At 33.4% G+C, this 27,302-nt stretch overlaps 1 protein-coding gene and 1 pseudogene across 17 annotated transcripts in view; one reads left to right on the top strand and one right to left on the bottom strand.

The window, feature by feature from the left end:
* Positions 1-27,302, top strand: part of DLGAP1 (DLG associated protein 1) — a 798,454-nt gene that overhangs the window by 164,536 nt on the left and 606,616 nt on the right. The window lies entirely within an intron of this gene.
* LOC112469408 lies at positions 7,810-7,928 on the bottom strand (annotated as a pseudogene).

Below are 27,302 nucleotides of genomic sequence, written 5' to 3'. Positions count from 1 at the left end.
TTTTTTTTTTTTTTTTTGGATCAGCATTTTTGTCCAGACTCTGTATCTTGAAGTGTCCCTTGGTAAAAGATATAATTATTGTGTTCTGAGTTTGCCAAAGCATCATTTTCAAAGGATCAGTTTTTCAAACTGATTTTGACCATATTCCTTTCTCTGAGTAGGATAATTTTACCATCAGTCAAATACCATCGGATCGAATCCACCATCTATGTTTTCTTACATGTTTCCTTTGCTCCAAGATCAACAATATTTCTTCCCACATTTAGCCCTGACCTTTACATATTTAATTCTGTTTGCCTATGAGAGACTTTGGGTCCCAGCTTTCTGGAATCAGACAAAAGCATATTTATTCTGCAGTTTGAATATAACTATATTCTGTTTTAAATTAAACTTATAAACAGTTTGATTACAAATAGTACTTTTAAAATTCTGTATTAATATCATTGAATGAAATTGTGGAAGTTTGTGGATGACTTCTAGGCAAAGTCTATTTACTAATTATGTCTTCATTATCACATTTAGTATTTTTCAAAATATTTTTTACCAAACTACTTTATCTTTCTAAAATTTACTTTACAAACTCTACTGATGATGACACTCTTCATACTCTGCCATTTAAAGTTGCAGGCAAGGTTTTGTGAAGAAAAGGATATGTAGAGTGAAACATCATGACATTATTTTCCCCAGAGTTGACATCCCTGTCAGTTATTGTTTTTATTTTTATATTTATTTTGCAGGACCCCTTATCCATAAGTAGTAAATAATATATTTATGTGGTAATATTGGTTTAGAAACCAAAATCTAAGACTTTGCTACATAATATCACTTAAGATATTTAAAGACACAAATATTTGCCTGACTACCCCATTTTACATATTAAACATTCTCACTTTCTTTGACTATCACTCATATTGCAAGGTTTTAGGAGTATTTTATTTAGAAAGCACTTGAATTCATCAATGTTCCTTTTGAAAAGTGACTCCCAGAATTCATAGTATATCAGATGGGGTCTAATTTATGCTGAGTCAAATGAGATGATCACTTTTTTTTATTGTGTTTACCACTTCAGTTCTGCAACCTAACATTATATTAGCTTATTTTGACAACCATATATACAGCACACCGATACTGAGCCCACAGTGTCACTTCCTATCACTTGTTCCATTTGTTTTGTTGTTTTTCATATGACCCAATGTCAAAACAAATTTTCCCCATCCTGTGGTTAAGATTGGCACTGTAAACAAATTCATTAATATTTTTGAAACTAAGTATTTTTAAATAATGTGACTGAGACAAAGCATTCCAGACAGTTTATCATAGTGTACAGTGATGTATAACATAGTTCATGTAATTATTTGTTATGATGACATCCATATTCCATACAATGTAACTTTAAGTTGAAGGTGTGCAGCTATGGCCTAATTGGAAAATGTGCTCTTTGTTTTCAAAGCTAACCCGTTATATGACCATAGAAAACATTACATCTACTTTTTAAGTCCATAAATTTAGTGGGCTTTGCTTCCTTAACAAATATAGTTAATGATTTGTTAATGCTTTAACTATGGCATTAACTCCTTTCGTGGCAAACTTCTCTTTCTAAGACTAAGGCATTTTACTGTTTTCTGAAATGCTGGCAATACTAAACATATGTCAGACATATCGCTTTGCTTGAGTTGAAAATTGATGAGTTTCATTAAAATTAATTTATGGTTATGTACACACTACTTTCATTGTTGCATAGGACTAATTTATTAGAATATATGTTATCATCAGGTACCTTATATGTACCAACTCTATTCAAAAAATCATTTTGTTTCACCACTAGAAAATTCTATCATATTTACTCTTTTATCAAAAATGTTATTATAGATATTTACAGCAATTAGGAATACTGATGAAATAGATTATTAATAAAAAGTTTTAGACAATTCTTAGTGACACAAGTACTCATAACAAAGTAGAATGAATTTTAGAGTTCATTAAGTAGACTATTTTTCTTATAAGAGTTTTACTCAAAAATATCTCAGTGATATAAAGAATCATAAAAATAGGAAGTGTGTATAGTTATTTATATGTATATTTATATTATTTTTCTTTACTGGTATGTATATATCTATATGTTTGTTTGTTTGTTTATATGGATTGTGTATGCATGTGTGTATAAGCCTAGAGAAATTAAGAAGCGAGCTCAAAACAAAAACCAGTGTGCCATATTTGATAAAATTAATTAAAAAATGTAAAAGTCAGAAAAAATTTTAGCAATATTGCAAGAAAATAAGAAGCTTAATATGACAACTTATTTTTCATTCATTATAATTGAAAAGAAATTGGGCAAACTATGATATAATGACTTTTCTGTGAATGAATCAAATTTTTGGTTAAAAATAGTCACAAGTATACCTTGATAATTTTCATGATAGTTGGATGAAATAACATCAATAAAATTGTCTGGCATGGTTAATGAAGCATATAAGATTAGTGAGAACCACAATATATGCTTACATTTTATCAATCTTCAAACTGTTGAAAAATTATTTGTTAATGTTAGTGAATTTGATATAAAACAATAAGGTTTATCTACTTTACAAGAAATATTTGGTTAAGAAAAACGGGCAAACTTTTAGAGTTCTCTTAATAATATTTAGAATTTCAAACATATTCAAATCATTTTTAATTAAAGATATAGGCACTCAAGTGTTTGTTGAAATACAGGGAGATCAGATAATTTGTTTACCTACAGATATATCTGAATTTTACCCATTGTGCACTTCACTCCTAGGACTAAGATTCAATCAGTGTTTTAGTTTTAAAACCCAAATTTAGTCTTTTTTAATTAAGAAGGACCTTTGACTATTACCTTAAATTTAAATACTCACAGCTTCTTGTGTCAAGTAACCTATTATGATAGACATTTTTCAATATATACGTATATCAAATCATAACCTTGTACACCTTTAAACATACATGTTATATGTCAATTAAATCTCAACAAAGCTGGGAAAGAATAAACATAAATATGTATAATCACCATATAAACACACACATACACACACATATTACTTGGAGCATCTAAAATGCTAAAGACAAGGGATCTTGTCCAAAAAGAAATTAGTAAATGCCAGTGCTACTCATGTTCTTAGTCTAATGTCAAAAAATAAACCTTATGAATATTTAAGATTTTCCATTCCATAATATATTTTCACAAATGTTACTAAGATTACTCTGTGAAGTGTTATTATTCTTATTTCATGGAACAGGAAACAGAATATTTAAGTGGCCTAAGTATAATTACACAGCTAACTAAAAAATAGCATTAAGGACTTAAATCTAGGTCTGCCGTTTCCTACCTCGGTGTTTATCCCTCACGTTATTATTGCTGACATCACCATGACCCACATCACCACCGCCCACCCCATCATTGCCTTCACAAATGACTGCTTCCAGTTGAATTCTAGCCTGCTCGAGCCAGCAAACGGATAAAGTAGATTAGTGTTTACAACTATATCCAAGGTTAAGAAAAATTTTTTTGTTTTTTTGAGGACGAGTCAATGAAAGGTTTTTCTTACTGTCAATTGCTTCAGAGGACTACAGCACTTTTTCACATTATCATTATGATAATGTAAGTACTATGTCAATGAAAAATAAGCCTCTCATGTACATAGTTAACTTATATAGCATGCTATATTTTAAAAACTATAGATTTGCAATGAGATTGTTATTACCAAATTCTAAACAACTAAAGAATAATAAAGAACCAAAGGTAAGGGTGGGCTTTTTTTCTCCTCTAAAAATTTGAACATGTTCAAGAGTCCAAAATATCCACAACTTTCTCCCACTAATTAGGTCCATTAACTAAAGGACTGATCAATAGCAGGTTTGTAAGGAATGTGGGGAAAAAGGCTTTTAGAGGAGTGGGTGTAGAGTAAGAGCAGACATATTTCCATGACTGAAACTCCACAAAGAATATAATTTAATGCTAATATTATTGCTATTTGAGAGAAAAAAAAATTCAGACAACCAAAACACATAAAGTGAAAATGGAAGATAGCTTTGTGCTACTCCTGCTGAGTTCTATCACAATAGTATCTCTGGAAACTGTCGGTTATGGTTATAACAATCCACCAAAAATACGTAGCATTAAATAGCCCTAAAAAGATAGTTATAGCAATGCAATTACAAAATAGTTATTTATACAAAGTTAGTTCTGGAAAGATTTTCTTTAAGATGCAAAAAATAGTCTGTCGTTCATATACTAATCTACTAAACATCCTTCATGGAAGCATGATGTACATCTTCCCCCACATAAAACCCATACAAACTATTCTTACTTTCTGAATACAAACACACCTTGGGTTCAAATTAACCATGACATCCTCAAATTGTCAGAATTGGGATTACAGTTAAATAGTGCGCACTGGCTTAAACACACACACAATCACATACACAAACACATTTTCCACTTGTGAAATTGGGTTATAAATAAAAATTTAAGAATTTTGTAGGCAAGTTTAAGTTAAATAAAATTGTATAATTCCATGTATTTATTAAGATTCTTTCTGATGGAAGCTTGTAGCATTTATTGGATCATAAAGACCTCTATTGCACACAATCTCCAGTCAGAGCATGCCTATTTTTTATAGTCCTCTATATGACCTATATATACAGGAATATGATCAAAACCCTTAGACTGAGAAAAGGAAAAAAAAAAATACTACTATTCTGGTGACATTTTATTCAAATTTTCCTTCTTTTAAATATCAGCATAAAGTAAAGTTACTAAGAAAATTTATTTATGGGTTAGAAAATATTAGTCTAATTAAAGTCTCATTAATCTCATTAATGTCTAACAATCAACTGACATATGTAATGAGTCAGGAACCCATGCTCATGTATATTTAACAAATAATTTAAAATATACATTCCTTTAAATTATATATATACACACATATACATATCAATAATATATATATATACATATATATATATATAATCAGAAACATAAAAACTATTTCTTATTTAAGCCTTTCTTATAGGTTAAAATTGTCATATAGAATTTAGAGTTCCAGCTATTTATTACTTGAGTTTCTCTGACCTTATTTTAAAAATTAGAATTTGAAAATTACCTATTGGTAGACTCATGCTATAAGATAGAGGTCTCCAACCCCCTGGGCTGTGGACTGGTACCAGTCTGTGGCCTGTTAGGAATTGGGCCTCACAGCAGAAGGTGAAAGGTGGATGAGCTAGCAAAGTTTCATCTGTATTTGCAGCCACTCTCCAGCGCTAGCATCGCCACCTCAGCTCCACCTCAGATCATCAGGCATTAGATTCTAATAGGAGCACCAGTCCCTGGTGCCGAAAAAGGTGGGGTCCGCTGCTATACGATATATATTTTTACCATGAGATACTCCTAACAATGGGAAAATACATTAACTTATTGTCTTTAAATAGAAACTGAAAACATCCCAAATAATCAAAAGAGCTCATAAATCCTCTCAGACTGTGGCCAAAGTAATCTTACCATTGCATAATTATGATCATATCACTCATGCCTCCCCCCTCCCCATCCCCCCCCCCGCCCAAACCCCAAAAACCCCAAATGTCAGTGATTTTCCATTTATCTTGAAAAACAACCGAAGTCATCACATAGCCCACAAGGGCTTGTCTGACCACATCCGTCTTATCTTCCTGCTGCCCCAGGTACTTCTCTCTCTCTTTTTGTTTTTGCTGCCTATAGGACATTTGCATGTGCTCATTCCTTGGAAGGTCTCTTTTTGTCTGGTTAACTTCTGCTTATATTTCACATATCAGTTCAAGAATTCTTTTTTGATATTTGAGCAAAAGCTTTCTTAACCAGTGTGCTCAACCTCCAAATATAGAAGTTATTCCTTTGTAATATTTCCTTCAGAATACATATGATTGTCATGTTACAATCTGCTAATGGTGAATGTTGATTAATGTCAATCTCCCTCACTCAAAAATAAACTCTATAAAAATAGGGAACACATACATTTTTACACACAGTGTAGTAATGTGGTTTGCAAAATGGTCAGCACATAGTAAGTGCTCAGTGAGTAAGTCTTTTGAAAATGAGCCAAGTTCTGTCCTGGGCGCTTATGATTTTCAAGGAAAAAAAAAAAAAACTAAAGTCCCTTCTTCCTTAGGTGCACATTCTAGCAAGGATAGGAGAACCAAAAATGCAAATAATAAACAAGTAAATTATGCAACCTGTTAGACAATTATAAATGCAATGCAATATAGAAAATTTTATGCAAGTAAGGCAATTAGGAGTGCCAGGGACAAGGAAACATATGGGGACAGGTTAAAATTTCAAATATGATTTTTAATACAGACATACCTCTTTGAAAAGATGACATTTGAGCAAAAGCTTGAAGGAAGTGAGGAAATTCAGCATGTGGATATCTGAGTATTCCTGGGAGAGGGAACACCCAATGCAAAAGTGGAAGAGCTCCTGAAATAGCAAAGTGGCCAGTGTGGCTGGAGTGGAGTGAACAAGTGTAGAGTAGTGGTTGAAGACATTGAAGAAATAATGGGGACCAGCTACATTAATGAAAGTAATGAAAAGCACAAGACTTTAAGATGTCTTGGATATTGTCACATTATTACTAACCACCATTTATAATATTGATTATAATTTGCTACCAGATAGAAATAAGATTATTATATATTTCCGGATTAGAAGTCAGTCCTATTTCAGGCAAATTCTTGGGAAGAATATTTTCTTAAATTTCAGAAGTATTATTTAGTTACAGCATACCTATGTGTTCATCTTAAATGATCAATGAAGTCTATTTTATCTTGGAATATTCATGGCTAAGAACCAGTTTTATCTTATCACTTTTACTTGGTATGCCCAGAGAACTCTGTGATTAAATGCTCAATTATAGTTGAGATTTCCTCATTCATAGCTATCAGAATTACGGCTTTGCTGAATTGCAACAAATGCCAGTTTCTACAATGACTTAAATTGAAGGAGGCCTGCATGGGTGTGTGTCATTATCTACATGAACCTTATAAAGTTTTCTTTACATTTGAGTAAACACAGCCTGAGAAATCTCCGATTCAAATCATATTCCAATGGAAAATCTGTTTTAAATTACGTATGTTTTAATTTATACAAAAGATGTTGAGTAAATTTTTGACTATTCAAAGTGATAGACAAATGGAACATTTTCCAAGATAGACCATAAGCTAGGTCTCAATAATTGTAAAAGGTTAGAAATAATACAACGTATGTTCTGATTGTAATGGAATAAAATTTGAAATCAATAGCAGTTAAAGATTTGGGAAACTCACAAGTATATGGAAATTTCTCAACACACTCCTAGATAACTTGGGACCAATGAAGAAATATCAAAGAAAATCAGAAAATATTTTGAGATGAATGAAAATGCAGACACAACACACTAAAATTGATGGAATGCAGGTAAAGCATTGCTTAGAGGAAAATTTAAGAAAGAAGACAGAGTTTAGATTAATACTTAACCTTTTCCTTTAAGACACTGCGAAATAAAGAGCAAACTAAATCTAAAGCAAAACGAAGGAAATAATAGATTCAAATAGAAATTGATGACATAGAGAATAGAAGAATGATAGAGAAAAATCAATAAAACTAAAAGCTGGTTGTTTGAAAGATGAACAAAATTGACAAACCTGTACCTAGACTGACCAAGAAAAAAAGAGAGGCAACTCAAATTAAAAAAAAAAAAATTTTTTTTAATGCGAGGCAACCCTTGGTTGACCTCACAGATTGCAAGGACCTTTACAATCCTTATTTTTTATTTATTTTTATGCCTACAGCACCTGGTCTTCCTAGGTGGTCTCCCATCCAAGTACTAACTAGGCCTGACCCTGCTTAGCTTCCAAGATCAGACAGGATCAGGCTTGTTCAGCGTACCATGGCCATAGATGAGGTGACTCAAATTAATAAGATCAGAAATGAAAGTAGATGTTAAGTGCTAGCTTTACAAAAACAAAAGCATTATAAGAGCATATTATGAACAATTGTACATAAAAAAATTGGATGAGGTAGAACCCTTATTTTACACCATCTATATTATTAACTCAAAATAGATCACAGTCCTAAATAGAAGAACTAAAACTATGAAAATTTTAAAGGAAAACTTAGGAGCAAATCTTCATAACATTGGATTTGGCAAAGGATTCTGGGTACCATAAATTAAGTGAAAAGACACCCCAGAGTGGGAAAAAATATTTGCAAGTCATATATCTGGGAAGGGACTTGTATCTAGAATATATAAAGAACTCATACAACTTAATAATAAAAAGACTACCCAACTGAAATTTGGCAAAGTATGTCTCCAAGGCAGATATGCAAATGGCCAATAAACACATGAAAAGATGTTTATATCATCAGTCATCAGGTAAATGCAAATCAAAAGCACAAAGAGATACTACTTCCCATTTACTAGGCTGTCAGGTAAATAACAAATCAGATAATAACAAATGTTAGCTAGGATCTGGAGAAACCTAAACTCTCATAAACTGCTGGTGGGAATTTAAAACGGTGTAGCTGCTTTGGAAACTAGTTTGATAGTTCTTCAAATGATTAAACGTGGTGTTACTGTAAGACCCAGCAATCTCACTCCTATTTATATACTTAAGAGAAATGAAAACATATGTCCACACAAAACTTGTACACTTATATTTATAGCAGCATTCTTCCTAATAGCCAAAAGATGGGAACAACTTAAGTGTCTGTCAGGTGACAAATGGATAAAGAAAAATGTGGTATATATTCATAGAATGGAATATTATGTAGCCATAAAAAGGAATGAAGTATGGCTACATGCTAGAACATGGATGGACCTCGTAAACATTATGCTAAATGCAATAAGCCAGACTAAAAAAGGCCACATTTTTCATGATTCCATTCATATAAAATATCCAGAATTAGTGGTTGCTGAGGACTAGAAGGCACAGAGATGACAGGAGGATTGGGTGGGGAGGTGAGAGCTAAAGGGTATAGGGTTTCTTTTAGAAATGATAAAAATGTTCTAAAATTGACAGTAGTGACAGATGCACATATCTTTAAATATGCTAAAAACCATTTAATTGTATATAATGTCAGTAGGTGAATTGCATAATATATGAATTATTTCTTAAGAAAGCTGTTTTTTTAAGTGATTACATAAAAGATTAGCATAGATAAATGGAATCCAGTGAATAACTACAAATCTTAGTTTAGCCAAATAACATATCTTCTCTTTTTTAATGTTATCTTGGAGGCTACTGATACAATTGATGTATCTGAGTTTTATTCTTTAAACTAGAATCTAAAGAATGGAGTAAAGGGACAATATCAATCAGAAGATGGAGAAAGAAGGAGGAGAGGGTCTTAAAATCTCCATCAGTCCAGTATAATTGTCAGTTATCTGTATACGGCTAGCAAATGCCTGGCTTCCTGAGATCAGTCAGGGCCACGTGATCTTGCAGAAGACATTTCCTGCAGTGAATCACCAGGAAAGAGCAATGCTGTTGACCAGCTGAGTAATGCTAGGTCAGTCTCATTCACTGTATAAGTATGTGAGTGTTTTCCATAAGCCTCTTTTGAATTTTTTCTGATGGGATATGTTTTTAATAGCTGTTGGCATAAATGCGTTTGTAACGAAAAAGAAGTACTCTATAAGAGATTTATTGTTTCAGAAGACACTCCTCTGAGATCAGGCATGTCTTGAAGAAAAGTTTTTGTTCCATTCAATAATGGTGGACAGTCTTTTCCTGCAAAAAAGTCTAAAATAAACTAAAAATGTTTATTGGCAGCACTTATATTTATTAAAAATTGCAAAATGTGGAAACTGTGATCAGATTTACACTAATTTTATTATCAGTAAAGGATTTTTTTGTGTATGTGGGGGAAAAGATGCCATAAATTGCTTCAATAGCATGCAAACATGATTGTAGTACTGTGCTTTTGAACATAAGTCAGGTTATAACTGATGGTCCTGGGTGAAGCGTTGGAGGGATTTTTTGATTCAGACAAGACCAGGAAAAGTGAACACGAGAAACAGACCGTGGGAGCTGGGGAGGCAAGAGGGGAAAAGCTGGGGACAGTTGGTTTAAAAGACAAAGTCATTTTCCAACATGATGGGATGTTAACAAGTGACTGCTTTTCTTCTGCACTCTCAAACTTATTAGAAAAAAAACATTTTTGTTTCAATGTCATATTAGTTTCTTAGGGCTACCGTAACAAATTACCACAAACTGGGGGACTTGAAACAACAAAAATTTATTCTTTCACAATTCCAGAGGCTAGAAGTCCAAAATCAAGGTGTTGCAAGACCACTATCTCTCTGAAGGCTTCCTTTACTCTTCCTAGCATCTGGTGGCTCCTGACAATTTTTACAGTTTCTCCTCTGGTAGCTACAGTCTCTGCCTTGTCTTCATATGGCCTTCTTCTCTGTGCATACCTCTGGGTATCCTCTCTTCTTATAAGGACATCAGTCACTAGATTTAGTTGCTACCCTAATTCAATATGATCTCATCATAACTAATTACATCTACAAAGACTCAGTTTGTAAATAAGGTCACATTAATAGACACCAGGAGTTAAGATTTCACCATATCTTTTGGTGGGGGTAAGGGACATAATTCAACCCTCCATGTCTTTTTATCTCATTTGGTGTTGCAAAGAAGACCAACTCTGTCACAGAATCTAATCCCACCTTGGCCTGCTGACAGCAGAAGCATAGGCTTGAATTACTCAGCTTGGGGGCCAAGAGACTAAGTATGATTGATATTTGCTAGCTTAACATTTTTAGGTGTTTTGTAGCTGAAATGACATCACAGGGCATATAATGATGACACAGCCTATGAGTGTTAGGTCGCTCAGCATGTTTTACAGGGAGTTGGCCTCAGGGATACTATTTTTTGAGGATATATATTCATCTCATATTACACATATATTTCATATGTAAAAAATCTCTACTAGCTGTAACCCAAATCATACGAAAAGATAGAATAAACTGAAATCACACCATACCTTATTTTGTGACTTTTTAAAAGATTCTTCTAAAAGGTTACAGATGAGGAAATCCTATATAAGTTTATAAGTGAGAATTTTTCAGAAGCAGTTTCAATGGCAAGTAGGCAAAGAATCAAGCAATTCTAAGAAGTAAGAAAAATATACATTTCTTATATATTTTAATGCTTTCAATGCCATTTAATGCTATTAATACTAGTCACCTTAATATTATTCTACCTTCATAAACTTAGAATACACTCCCCAAAGATCATGAACTGAACATGTAAAAAAACAAGAAACCATAAATTGCATATATTTTCAAGAAATTCATATATATTATTTTCTTTGCATAAGGTCATTTGATTGATCTTTTAGCACAGTTATTGCTCATTTACCCCAATGTCTGGGGGTTAAAGCTAGGTGTTAATGATAAATGTTTTGTGCAATCCAATCTGCTACCTCTGGGCTTTTCTAAATTACAAATTATGTAACTTGATATGGGGTAAAATCATAATTAGAAATTATAGCACACGGAATGCCAGCATCATATGCTGAGGTACACATGGGCTATAAATTTAGTAATTGCATCTAATGTTATTTTTCTCACTAATTCTGGAAACTCTACTTGGAAGAGTTGTTGAATTACTATACTTGATGAAATGTCATCTCTGGATGTATTTTCTGTCTTTACATTTCTAGCTGTTTTACTCGGATCATGGCAATCAACCGGATTACATACTAGGTGATCTCTTGGCCCCTTTATCAGGCAGAGCTATTCTTAGGGTTTGGGTGCATTCAGGACGGATAGCAGCACTTTAGCTCATATTCAAGAACTCCATATTCATATTTGGGAACATCTCACTATTTGAAACTTCCAGCCATTTCTCATGCAGATCAAGACTTTTTTTTTTCTAAATAATCTAGATTTTTAATTTGAGTATCCTATTTATCTAGAAGTCAAACTTCAGTCAACATAAATTTCCCTGAATACAGTTATGAAAGGGAAAAAATTGTTAAAGAATTGCAAGGGAACATCGGTCACAGTGTTTATATGCTTTCCTCTGTGGGACATCCTTGTATTCTCACAACAGAGCCCACAGACCGTGGATTTTATGCACCATCGAAGAGACTTGATTTAATAAGCACGATTACCTGATCTCTCAAGCTTTAAGGTCTTCTCAAGTTGTATTAAGTCATTTCAGCATAATCAATATTGGCATCATCAGATTAGAAGTAGGAAGGGCAAAGGCAAAGGGAAATGGGTGAGTGAGATCAGACATTTAAAAATACTACAAAATAATAATTGAAACTAGAGATGAAAAGAATCATTACCCTCAAAACTTTCAAACTTTGAGTTCATTTAGTGAGGTTACCTAAATATTGAAATACAAAGATAATACAAGCACAGATATCTACGATAATGATATAAAACTGTTGAGAAAAGATTAAAGTATGTTTAGTATATTTTCTTTAGGGCAAGGTAGTATGTAATATTTATTAGAAACATTTCCAACAAAAAAAATTGTTAAATATTTACTATCTCAGCACTAATAGACTAATAAATTTGTATTATCTGGAGAATTACTTTATTCATAATAATTGTTTCCATAGGATAGCAAACAAATTATGTTTCTCTAAGATTGTCTTATTTCCTGTCAATTCATAAATGTGAAATCGTGTCATATTATAAAAGGCAAGATCATCATGGTAAAGTCTTTCTAAATGTTGTTCCAACTAGAGGTTTGCAGCCATGGTTGCATATTAGAAACACCTGGAAAGCTTGAAAATAATGGTCTTTGAACCTCACCCCATACCAGTTGAATTGACTCTCTCAGCATTGGTTTGGGCTCAAGCTCTTTGTAAAATGTTCCCCAATGATTCTAATGTTCTGTCAGTTTGGAAAAGCTCTCTTCCAAATGAATAAAATTATTCCTGTACCCCCAATATCTCAGATCATTTTCTAAATCAGGAACATCCTCAGTTTGTAGATGAAATTTTGTGTCAGTTAGTCTTTCTACTGTCTGGAATGAGTCAGGAGGAAAGCTGTCTCTAAAATCCTGGGTCTGTGCTTTAGATAATAATCCACAGGGAAAGGAAAATTCTCTTATGAAAACTGTTACTTCATAAATGTGAGAGTGATTAGATCAACCAATACAGGACATGGTGAATATGGAATATTATTCAACATGAAAACTATTTAAAGTATAAGTCAACATCTGAGAACAGCATCAGAGACATGCCCACATGAAATACATAACCTGTAGTTCTACAGAAAATTGTTTTTGAAACTTTACTTTTTGAAAGTAAGTTTACAAAAAAGGATTAAATTACTGAATAAACGATCGTAATTTATTAGGAATAGCTATAGAACACTTGCTGGGGGTTTTGGGAGCTTAATTGGAGTGGGAGGAGGAGAGAGAGTTAGGAGTTTCTATTTTCCACATACAATAATCTAAAAGATATTTATTTTATTATAGAGGAAAAATAATGATTCCCTTTCCGTAGTATAATTTTTTTAAATGCCTTTCATGTTCAGTGAGCTCCTCTTAAGCAAAACATATTTCAAATCTTTAAAAATTATTACTTTGTTGTGATGAAACCACCATAATATTCCCTTTTGGTGGAATATTAACTTATCATAAAATTAATTATTATCACGAAAAATATTTTCTGAAGTTTTAAAATAACAGATGATCTGTCCCATACTAAATGTTTTATATTTCTCCATTTTCCAAAATGGTGCCATTTGAGATATTGGAATATACGCTGACACAAGGAGCTGGTAGGAGAAAGCTTGCTGCCTAAGAGCAGGGTATCTCCACAATACTAGCAGAATTAAGCTTTGCTTTGTATTTTACTTTAAATAGGCTGCAGCCTTGTAGAGGACAAAATGAAATAAAGCCATTGCAAAATGATCTACCTGACAGGTGCCACATGTTAATAAATCTGCTTTATATTAGTCACTCAGTAATACTTTGAACAATGCAGCAGTGTGTCCCATCTGCAGAACTGATTTTCTCAGTGAGTGAGATATGGTTCCTCTAGTAAGGGAAATTTGACCATTTTGTCTGAAACTAAATTTTAACACTAAATTTTGTTGTCTAAGTTTTAGAGCTTCTAAGTAATTAAAATTATATTACTATAAAATGTGAAGTATTCTATCACGAATAGCATAAGTTTGTATTTTAATCATTAACTTGCTAAAGAGAAACAAACTGCAGTAGGGAAGCCATTTCTAAAGAAGAGCGAGAACAAGGACATTATAAACAATTTAAAATAGAAGTGCAAGACAAAATGATTTTATGAGTCGTTTTCTAACTTGTCCTCATGGTTAGATCTAGAATTTTCTAAATAAATGTATACGTTTGTAGAATGTTTATGATGGTCAATAAGAAACTTATTTGCCATTTTTCCTTCATAGTTGTAACAGTAATTAGAGACTATTGCAATGTTCCTTTCCAGTGATTTTTATTTCTGGGTGAAAATGAAAAAAAATATATTAAAATATAAATGGCATTGTTATTTTGTTTCCCAAAAGGAAATTATTTCTACTTTCAGAATGAATATTATAGTCAATGTCATGTGAAATTTAAATAGACACGTGGAAAGGCAACCTGGTATTTTTTGCTTATAGTTACTATGATATCTTACTGCAGTTTGGTAGAAATTCAATAAATAGCAATGGATTTATAAAAAGATTTCCTAATATTATAACAGTTAATATTGGCTACAACTGCTCTGATTTGTCAATTTTTAATAATTCATCAATCTAATATATGTGTTTTGGCACTATTTTAAACCTTGTTCAATTGCCTTCAATCACTAAACAGGAAAAAATTATATATAAACACAGCAGTGAATGAAAGAACTCTTTTAAAATTATTATTTATATAATTGTTCTCATTATTCATGGACCTCTCATATGTATAATTTAAAATTAACATTGGAACAACCTAAAAATGTGTTAAATATATTGATGTTAGTCCATTATTTTCTGTTTTCAGGCAAAAAGCAGACATGTGAAACATACTATCTTTAAAATAAGAATATGTATTTATGCAGTATTTCAAGTTTAATAATGATTCCTTATCACATAATAGTTTTTATATTTAACATCTCAAAAACTCTTACAAACAGCTAACAATTCTGCCATACTTTGATTACAAATGACCTAAATGTAATTGTAGTCACAAGACATTAGAATAGCTCTAACACACAACTCTTACTTGTAAAACTAGAAAGTAAAAGGCAAATCTGGTACTGTGAAGACAGGAGGGAGGAAAGGTGAACTGTGATCAGAGTGACGAAAGTAGTAGACTAAATCACCCTGGCACCTGCTTCTGTCAATAAGCATTCACTCCTGTCTGTCTATGATCATATCACCCTTTCTTTTTTATTCACTATTTTTTCGCTAGTATACTTTCTATTTAGCCATACTATAAATAAAATTATTTGAAAATGCTGTGTTTATTTCTTTTTAAATGTCTCAAAAATAACAATCAAACTGAGACTTTTATATTCTAATAATTTAAAAAGTTTAAAAGCTATCAAATGAATTATACTTTTTCTGGCCCTTCGACTCTTTTGAACATAAATTTTGTTCTGTCTCTGAAGAGCTTCTCTAACAGTTTTAACTGTACAGATATGGAACCGACTGCCATTTGAGGTAGTAATCATCTTGTCAAAAGTGGAACAAACATCTGTGATAGCCAGACTCCAAGATGGCTACCTTCAGCCCCCATCTCCTGGAATTCACATCCTTGTGTAGTCCTGTCCCAAATTTTAGTAATTATGTGTGACTGACAGAATATGGTAGAAGTGATTGTCACTTTGTCACTTTTAAGATTAGGCTATAAAAGACAATGAATCATCTATTGGGGTCAATCTTTCTTGTTCTCTTGGATCACTCATTCCGGAGGAGGCCAGCTGCCATATTTTGAGCAGCCCTGATAAGAGACTTGGGTGGTGAAGAATTGAAGCCCCTGCCAAGAGCCATCTGAGAGAATTTGGAAGTGAATCCTCATGTCCCAGTCTAGCCTTCAGATGACTGCAGCCCCGGATGACATCTTAACTGCAACCTCATGAGGGATTTTGAGCTAAGCTGCTCCTAGGTTTCTGAACCTCAGAAACATAATAAATGTTTGTTGTTTTTCATTGCTAAGGTTTGGATTAATTTGTTGTGCAGCTATGATAAGTAATATACCATCTGACAGGAATACTTCCTTGGTGTACAAATTTGGATTTTATGTTTACCAACATATCTTCCAACTCTAGTGTTTGTTAAAAAAAAGTGGGTGAGAAGAAGTTTATCGTTAAACATTGTAAGCAGAGAATGTAATTGTAGAGTTTAGCCAAACTAATTATATAGGCAATAAAATATTTCCTAAGGGAAAGATAAATAATCTTTATAGTTTCCCACTGATAGCCTATCCATCTCTGCTACAAATTAGAAGTTCCAGAGATTAGGGGAACTAGTGTTCAGGTAACACATAGCACGAATCATAGTATTAAGACAGCAATTGATGGAGATAGATATATATATATCGTATGTTACAGTGATTGAAACAAATATTGCTCTCCTAACTATCTCACTAGGGTAGCTGTGTATGTGAAAAGCTATCATCAAATGTCCCAAACCACTATATAAACATAAGAAAAAGTCAGGAAAAAGGAAAAGATAAGGAGAATAGATGCAATAGAATAAATAATGGTTGTTCATCTAATTCAGATATCAGTGAGTAAGTCAGCATATTAGTAAACTCATGCCTGAGATCAGACTTGCCCAGAATTCAAAGTTATATAAAGATTACTATTATTTGTTCATGTTACCTGATAAGTTACTAAGTTGTATACATATAGCCCACAGGCTGATTTCAGAAGTCTTCATTTAAAACAATCACAGAGAGAGAGTTTATTTGCACAGAATGCAGCTGATTCTTAATCACTGTTGTCATAAGACATGGATAAATTGTAATCTCCTAAAATTCACCGAAATCATTCAGTTTTTAACTTTTTCCCAAAGCAGTTTACTAGAGATATGAAAAAGCAGCTGAAATAATCATCTTTACTGTTCTCCCTTTCTTAAAACTTTCTAATGGAAATGTCCATGACCAGTGGAATAAAGAATAAAATAATCAGACAAATAAAGAAGCCAAGGACCATAAAAAGTTATATGCTGACCATTTAACTAGTTAACACAAGCAGAAATGATTTAGCCCACTAGGAGTCCTTCACAGTTCTTAAGATAAGCATTTGTACCCGAATTGCTATTACGTTAATTTTTCTATGCTCCCTAGCTCCATATCCTTGTGTTTTAATCATCCAAGCAAGCATTTAGTAGAATCTATTTATGCTTCATCTGTGGCAAACTTAAATTTACATCTGTCCCAAACTGAGGACTGTTTGTTGTATAGTTAGGTGGAGTGTAGAGTTATTTACAGAGGTAAAATGATAGAGATTGGTGCTAATGGAGTAGTTTCATTCAATATAATTTATTTGGGGAAATAAACTAACAGAAAAATGTCTCAGTGGTCAAAATAATCTCTCATGCAGGCTACTAATTTCAGATTCCATTAATCACTGAGATGAATAATCACATTTTTAAAAGCAAATGTTGCAGAATTCTACATACTGAACAATTTAGTGTTAATTATATTAACTGATTGAGACTTACCAAAAATTTGTCATTCTTTAAGAGAGTTTTAACTGATATACAAGGAAAAAGAAGAGGATTCTGATCTGTTCTAAGTGGATATTTATCGCATAGCCAGAGGGACATTAGAAAGTAAGTGAAAAGCACTAAATGAAATTCAAAGGTGAGATTGAAAGATTCCATAGACAAATTCTGCCTTCTTTATGGTTTTGCCTAAGGCCATGGTGGCAACTGGTGCACCTGGACAAAACCCTGCTTGCTATCTGTTGCCTTCCCATAGCTTCAAGTTTGCCTCTGCTGAAGGTAAGCTTCCGGAACCAGGGGGAAAGACTAAGAACCTCAGTTTCTATCAACTGAGCTCAAGTTCCCCAAGGACTAACATATTTCATCTAGCTCTCACAGATTATCCTGCATTTCCTTGTATAATTCTCATCCTTCACTGCTAAATGTTGAAGGAAAAAAGAGCAAGTGAAAGTAATGTCATCGGGATGTGGCTCAAGGCAGGGATTCTGAGCAGCTAGGTGGCAGACAGCTTGGGAGGAGTTCAGACTAGGGAGAAGCAGAGGCAGGGCTCCGAGTGGAGTGCATAGTTGAGGTGTAAAAGCAAATGGGGAACAGATCTTATGAACTAGTATGGATACGAGGGCAGTAATTTAGTTACTGATAGGGAGATCATCAAGGACAATGAAATTGAGTTTCCTTCCTCTCCTGGATTAGATCTCGTTGTGGGAGCGGAGTCTAGCATAGACAATTGATGGTTTAGTGGGAAATCTCAGTATGGGGATGATGAAACAAACCATTGCTCTATTGCCCTGCGATGAGTATAGCATACGTATATTCTCTCTACTTCTTCTTTTCCATCTTTATCTTTAGTTCAATGTACAAGTATTTCCCTGGCTCCAGGAAATTTTAACACTTTTTTTCCTTAAAAAGCGAGAATCTGCTGGGCAGATTTTATGGATTTTTCATTTTTTGATTGATTTCACCTGCTACAACCCTTGCCCTCCAGAATATAATATAACAAAGCACATACGACCTGTTTATATTTATAAACAGTTGTGAGAAAAAATCTTTATGCGTGCTGCCTAGTAAAACTTTGATTAAAAGATGACTATTTGTTTTCATTGTGATATATATCTTAGGCAGTTCTGCTATAATAGATTACCCTAGACAAGGTGGCTTATGAACAACACAAATTTATTTCTCACAGTTCTGGAGGCTAAGGCCAAGACCAAGGGGCTGACAGATTTCCTAACCGGTGAGAGCCTTCTATCTAGTTCACAGTTAGCCATCTTTTCACTCATGTAGGGTGCTCTGTGGGGTCTCTTTTTTAGAGCATTAACCCTATTCATGAGGGCTCCACTCTTATGACATAACTACTTCCAAAAGCCCCACCTCCAAATATCACATTGATGATTATGTTTCAACACAGGAATTTTGGGGGACATAAATATTCACTCTATAGCATAATAATTGATTCAATATTGACTAAACTTTTTAAAGAGGAGGGTGTTGCTTATTTTGAGGGGAAATTTTAATAATGTATTTTTATGTAATTTAATGTTCTGTAGTAACTGCAGTCTAGTCAAAAGAAAAAACATTAAAAAATATAAAAGACAATGTACACTGAACATCTTCCACATTTGATAGCAACCCCCTTTCATAGCATATGTAGAGATAAACCATATTGATAAACCATATTGATTCATTCATTTATTTGTTTTATAATTATTTAAGTTCTAGTCATCAGATACCAAGATAAAATGAGCAAGATAGACATAGATCTGCCTTTATTAAACTTAGAATTTCAATGAAAATTAAAAGAATTTTTCATCTAAAACTATCTTTGACTTCTTTGGCCATTCATTTTTCAGTAGGTCAGATTTTTGAACCATTTATAAAGTCTCTCTTTATGTTTTCCTTTAAATTTGTACTTTAATTAACATAGTTGTTTAATAAATGCTTAAATAAAATGTTTTGTGCTTCAAACAAATTTGAATAAGAATCCATTTAAACTAACGGAAGAATTTTTTAAATCTCACATGGGGCATAATTGCATTTCAGATACTTAAAAGCAATGCAAAATGATCCCTGCTGTGTTGGATTTCTATCACTACTGTAACAAATTACCACAAACTTAGTGGCTTAATACAACACAAATTTATCTTATAGTTCAGGAAGTCAGAAGTCTGACAGTTTCATTGGGCTAAAATAACAGTGTCCGCTGGGCTGAATTTCTTTCAAGAGGCTCTAGAGGAGAATCTATTTCTTTGCCTTTTTCAGCTTCAAGGCTACCATCGTTCCTTGGCTCTTATCCCCTCCTCCATCCTCAAAGCCAGCAATGCCCAGCTGAGTGCTTCCCATGCTGCCATCTTTCTGGTACTGTTGTGCCTCCTTCTTTTAGGACTCTTGTGATTATATTGATCCAACCTGGTAATCCAGGATAATCTCCCTAGTTTAAGATCAATTGATTAGTAACTTTAATTCCCATCCACCATGCAACCTATCATATTCACAGGTTTTGAGTATTAGGACATAAGCATCTTTGGAGCGATTATTTGGGCTTCCATATCTATTAAAACTTTTCTGTCAGTACAAGGAATGACCACCTCCTGCAACTGAGCATGTATCAGCTCTCTTCAGGAGGATATTCCACCATCTCTCTGAGTTGCCTGTTCTGATTTTTATTAACATTTTTCTAGTTCCCTGTGCATAATCTAAGCTCACTTAGATCTAAATGGGCTTAGATTATGCACTCTTTGAGGCTTTCACTCTTCTCTATAGCTCTAAGTTGCTAGCTAATATTCTCTATCTGAAAATAGTTGATCTTCAGAAACCATCATTGAACTCAAGCTTAGTTATTGACAGATGTAGGAGAGATTAACTTTATGTACACTCTTAAATATGTTTATCTTACATATTTGATAGAAGGAGTGATAATAATGAGAGTCCCTAAGTAGGGGAAGCACAATTCTAAGTTCTCTTTCATCATTAATTCATTTAATTATCTTGACAAAGCTGTAGTAGGTCCTTACCCTAGGAATTAAAAGCTTCATAAGAAGGAATATAGTTTACTGTATCTCTAATGGTCATGACTCTACAACTTTTAATCTAGCACTGCAGATAAAAAATAACCGAAAAGTAATAGCATTTTACTTTTTATCAATAGCTATGGAACCATTTTGTATGAAAATGTGTGCTGGTATAATAATGACAGCTAGTGTTTGTGAATACTTACCATGTAACAACGCTGGTCTTAGTGCTTTATAGGCCTCATCTCATTCGATTCTCCTCATAAATCTGTTAGGTAGGTACTATTACCTCCATTTTACAGATATGGGAACTGAGGCATGCTGAAGTTAAATAAGTTTCCCAGAGACACATAGCTATAGATTACTTGTGTCCCAACCCAGAGAGACTGGGCATGGAGTGCTTGCTTATTACCACTCTGCTCTGCTGCCTACAAATTGCTTGCATATTGCTGTGCCTGTGAGGATTTTAAAATGGATTCCTTTTCTTCTCTGGATCCTGAATCAGTAGTTCAGTTGAACAATAGCCAGTTTTATTCTTGTTTCCTTGCAAGTCATTAAATACTAACAATTATTCAATTTAGTATCAGTGCAAAGTGCAACCATTTATTTCATTTGTTCTTAAGTGTGGCCACTGTTTCATGATAATGCAAGAGAACATTGTAAGTATTCATTGTTTTCTCTTCAGTAATTTCTGATACTAGAACCCACTTAGACAAATACACACCCTGCATCTTGTGCACTCACAGAGATTGCACAAGAAATACTTTTACTTCATTAATTAAGGAAATTAGAAGTGCTAAACACTAGCTCCCATTTTTTCTGGCTGAACCTACTACTTTGAAGCAAAAGCTTTCTTTGAGTAGCTTTAGTTTTAACTAAATGTAGAACTACATAGCTATTGATATGTTACTTAAAGATACAAATGGGTTATTTCTGTCACCTGTGACAAGAAGAGGTATAAGAGAAGAGAATATAGAATTGATGTTGGAAAGAATCTTAGAAAGTACCTAATACTCTAATATAGTCTCCCAAATTACAAAATAATTTTTATGGTATTTCTGGCCCTTTTAAAGATGGAGAACAAACTTCTTTACCAGGTATTATCTTCCAGGCCTAGTTAATTAAAAAGTTGTTCTATTATTGAGAAGAGTTTCAGATCACTTTTTGTCTTTCCGGTATTAGATAACACACTGCTTCACTACCTGAGTTTCAATAAGAGTTCAATATATATTTGTAACTGATAGAAATTCATTTACCTTTTACAACAGTGAGCATTCAGCTCAATGTAGCAAATATCTGTTTACAGCCACTAGAAGTTAGATAGAATCTCTGCTTACCAGTTCATCTGATAAAAGACAGAGTTATACAAGGATCATTTTAACCAAGTATATACCATAGGACATGCACAGGATTCTACAAGATCACATAGGAGGGATTTCGAATGGGGTAGAAAGGTAGAAAATAGAGGAGGGTATCAAAAAATGTTTTCTGGAGTAAATAGTTTGATCTAAGTTTTAAAGATGAAGAAGAGTTATCCTATGAAGAAGAAAAGCAGAGGCAAAATGGCAATTTAGAAGTAATAGTAGCAAAAAGGCATGGAGACATCATGGTGCCTGTCAAGACACTAGAAGCAGCTCCTTAATGCAAGATTAGAGTTAAAGTGGACAGCTGATGACTGTGGCTAGAGGGGTGCATGAAGCCCAGTCGCTGAAGGACATGAATACTGTGTGTGGTCACTTTGTATTAGACGGAGCCGGTGATCAAGGGAGACAGAGTCATTCTTGGACAGCTATCTTGTTTTCCTGAATTTGGTTTCTTTTCGGGCTAAGCAGCTACTTGCTTTCTTTCTCACCCTCAATGCCATATTCTCAGTCCTGTTTCCATCATGCACATCCTCTGCCTGCCTTCTAGATACCAATATATTACCTATAATGGAGGTCCAAAAGTTAAACTGAATATTCTAGTCATTTCTTGACAAAATAAAAGTATAAACAGATTTGTGTTTTTCCTTTGCACACTCTAATTCCATAAACATCATCTATTTGTGTTAACTCTTTGGTAAGCCATGTCATACTGTTAATACACTGGAGTGTGAAGCCAATTAAAACGCTAGTCTTTTTTAGATGGCCTACTTTGTAGCCAAGATTTTCCAAGACCTATATGCTTTTCTTTGTATTATTAAATTTCGCCCAGTTCTCTATGCCTTATCATTACTTCTTTATGAGATCTTTGGGAATCCAGATTTTGTCTCTATTGTAATCACAAATTTAGCTTTTTGCCATTTACCTGTCTGATAAGCATGCTTTTGCATCCTGGGGCAAAGCAGCACAGATATGTTCATTCCTAAGAATTTAATGTTTTGTAAAAGGCATGAGAAAGAGTCTCACTTACCTCCCTCTATATAAAATATATCTAATATTTATCTAGAAGTATGTATATTGAATAACAAAAGCAATTTATAACTCCTCTTCATTTACATTTAATATGTCTATGGATAACAGAATAAATTGAAATACATGCCGCTAAAGAAGATAATGTTAATTTATTTTCTTTTCTGTTTCAGACAAAGGTAGAGACATTATTAAATATTTAATCACAAAATAAATGTTCTTTGTTTTCAGCTTAAATGAGTCTGAAATTGTATGTACTAGTTCCTTGATTTTCAAGATCATGTCCCCTTTATTATATAAAATTGTTTTCATAAAATTGTTACATATAAAATATGTACCAATATTGTAGTCTGGTATCTGTAGAAAGTAACAGAGAATTTAACCCATGAAATAGAACAATGAAAGACAGCAGTAGACCTAATATAGAGAGATTATTCTGATGGGCAGTAGATGTTTTGAATTTGGTAATGTTTGTTTCACTAATCTCCTGTGTTCTCTCTATAAGGGCACAGATAAGACTCTTAACAAAAGTTCACTGTTTAGATTATTTTTGTTTTTCATATTATTATTTCTATCATTTATATTATTTATCAAAGTACATTTTGTAATGTTCCCAACATAGTAAATCTCAAGGTGCTGTTTAGATGACTTTGGAATTTGGTTTATTTCAGGAGATCACTTTATTCCTCCTTCAGAGTAATGCAGGCTCAAAAACAGCCTCTTCACTGCCACTGCTGAATATGTAATTGCACTAAAATTCCAGATTAAAATCTCCTTTTCACCATTTACAGGGACAAAGTTGACAGACCTAATTAGTGAATAATTTATCTGTTTCTTCCGTACTCCAAAGTATCCAATTTGTGTATGATTTAGGCACAAGTCTAATTTACTGTCTTCTAAATCAGCTGTCCCCAATCTTTTTGGCACCAGGTACCGGTGCTCCTATGAAAATCTAATGCCTGATGATCTGAGGTGGAGCTGAGGCAGCGATGCTAGCACTGGGGAGCAGCTGCAAATACAGATGAAACTTTGCTCTCTCACCCACCACTCACCTCCTGCTGTGTGGCCGTGTTCCTAACAGGCCACGGACTGGTACCAGTCCATGGGCCAGGAGCTGGGGACCACTATTCTAAATGAATTTTTTAATGAGGACTTTTAAGGTCTACTCTCTTAAATGGCTTTTAGAACAGATTACACAAGCGAAAACAGTGAAGAATTATTTCTTTGGGTTTGTTCCATATTCCAGATCTGTATACCCTAGTCTCCTCTCACCAATATCTCTGGTGCATCTCTTCCTTCTCTTCATTTATCCTTGGCCTTTTCTGGTTCCAATCTAACCTCCTACTGTAGAGGTTTGCTCCATACCCTCAGGAGGTTGAATGATTGCTAAGAGTCCTGGAATCCATTTCTATACCAGACATTATCTGAAACAGAAATCATTGTTGCCTTGCACATATGTTTGAGTAAAATATTCAGATATATGTAGTTTCTTTAGTGACTAATAAAATACAAAATCATATAAAGAGGTTAACGAATTTGCTTGGTGGTATTTCTAACTTTAAAAACAGCTTAAGATCAATGTTTCATGAGATTTGTGTTAGGAAAGTAGAAAGGAGGGTTAGAAGAAGTCTTTGCTTGATTCCCATTGTTCCTAATACCGCAAGGTTTAAGATCACACAGGGTTTCAAAGACAAGGAAAAAGCAAATGCCCTAGAAATCTGTGTATCTTCCACACTTTTATTTTTTCTTTATGTGATTATATTTTATGTTGGTACATGCACTAGTATTGCTATCAGTTGGAAAATTATTGATATGAAGTCAATTACATTTTAATATTTTTCCTAGTCATTATAATTTGGCTGCAATGTATAATATTTTAATATTATACAAATTTTTATTTTCCCACTTAACTTTGATGTTTACATTTTTCTTCCCTTTGAATAAGAAAAGGTAAAAGTGATGCTTGATAAATCTTACTGGCTGTGGGGGAAATGGAATATAAAATAAATCCAAATTAAATTATGTCCTTCAAAAATGGAAACTTTAGAAAGAGTAATTCATCAAGAAATGGTCTTGACTGTTATATTGAAAACAAAGGCCTTTGGTCTAAAAACATACTTGGCTCTTCTAGGAAACATTCTCAAGGCTACTCTTTATCCCTGAATTTTGGGTGATAACATAGATTAAATGAGTCACATGCTTCTTCAAGCATAAAAATCCTTGCTTTTGGCTGAGAGACTTTGACATAGTTTTTTGTTTTTGTTTTTGTTTTTTAATATATGTATAACTCCCATCACAATCTGTAACAATTACTTAATAAAGAAATGGAAAAGAAATAAAGTGAAGTGGCCAATCCATAATTTGTTATCATTCCTTTTCATGTTGACAACTACATTAATTCCTAAGGGTTTACACATTCTGCATTAGTTTACCTTTTGGAGGGTAGAAAGACAGGAGAGATCCCAGTAACACAAAATTCTGAAAATAACTTGATCAGAAGAGAGTAACAGAGCTTTGAGTCTTAAACCAGAGTTTATAAAAATTCTGGGAAACACTTTATTGAGAGAAGTTAATAACATATTTTTTTATAAATATGGTCTTAAAACAATATCTTGCTAACAAATCTAAATATAACAATTTCATATTAAACCATAACTATCTAACCAGATGTTCCCAAGGAAAGTATTTTAATGTATGTTATAAACACCAAATTGTAGATTTAATAGCCTAAGAAGTTGGATTTAGGCTTTATTTTCCCAGCTAAAGAGGACTTTATCTGAGTACCTTCCTGCAGCCCCTAAATCAGATAATGGTTCCTCTCACCATGTTGATGCTTTAGGCATCCTGCATACCATTTTGACATTTTGCTCAACATTTCTCTCATTTTCTTATTGCGGATCACAACCCCTTTCTGCTTACCCTAGCAGTTCAGTATCCCACACTTCCAAGGTTTTCAAAGTGTAAAAATATAACCCCTTCCCTCTGCTTTCTGCCAGCTTCTCTTCCCCTTGAAGTAAGAATAAATACGTACACCATTAGAGTTTTCAGCAGTGTGTTATTTCTGCTCTTCTCTCAGCCAGAATCAGTGCCAGCATCACATTGTAAGAGCTTTGACTGTGCTCTTCACATTTGCTCTGTGCTGAGGAAAGGGCCCAGACATCACATTTCTATTCTCTTTCTAGTGGTCTTTACCCTTCTTTCTGCTCATGTCACATTTCCTTGTGTCCTTGTGCTATCAAGGAGGGCTTGCATTAAAGAATAATTAATAAAGAATAGTCTAATTGTCTTTATAGCACATTCTAGTTTTCAAAGAGGATATGTTTTCAATGATTTATATAGTTTCACAATGTAAAGCTCTCCCAAGAGAGAGTAAAAGCTCTGGTATTAGCATAATCTAAAATATTTTTTCAAAGCTTTTAGCATAAAAAACATTCATGTAATTGTAAAATGAAAGCCTTAGTTAGTCATGATGCATGTCAGTGTATAGACATACGCACACGCATTTTCTCCCTATGAATTCTAAATTGAATAAGTCTGAGTAAATTTTATAAAATACATTGGTGTAACATAATTTCTTTTGAAGTAGCAGAACTTGTGTACAGAAATATGATTTTTATTACCAGTATTGTTTTTGACTAGGTGTGCCACAGGGCTGGCCAGAAGAGCCATGCTCAAATGATTTGATTGTAGTAATGCAGAGAGTCAGTGGTTCAACCTGGATTAGCATCTTCATGGTTGATTCTTACCTTGAGTTGTCAGAGCAGATTGTGCTTTCCTCCAGTTCTTGTTCTTACACATGAATATTAAAATAAATGATGGGGTGGAGCAGTAAAAAATAGAATCTTTAATTCTATTGCCAAAGAAACCAAATAAAGATTACTGATACCGAATTTCCTTAGGATCCATTGACATTTTCTAGATTAAAAAGTCTATAGTATTTTACATTAAACATGGTTGCCTTTGTATTGCCTTTTCTTTTGCAAAAGTAAAAAAATAAATAAATAAATTTATATTTAGTTTATTTTGAGAAAAGCTTAATTTATATAAACTTCAATTGAAGTTTAATTATTAACACCTCTCAGCCTTGGTTTTAGACCTGAAGTATGTGGAAATTGATTTATAAGAAATGCCTCAGATCTGTGGTGGAAAGATGCTGAGTTTCACTGGTGGTGCTCTTTTTTTCCATGCTCAAAGGTGGCACTTTGCTGAATAGGAAAAACAATGGT

Source organism: Pteropus alecto, unplaced genomic scaffold, assembly GCF_000325575.1.
Source record: "Pteropus alecto unplaced genomic scaffold, ASM32557v1 scaffold146, whole genome shotgun sequence".
Lineage (NCBI taxonomy): Eukaryota > Metazoa > Chordata > Mammalia > Chiroptera > Pteropodidae > Pteropus > Pteropus alecto.
Note: the sequence above shows the minus strand (reverse complement) of the source record. Positions and strands in the feature narration are given on the sequence as shown.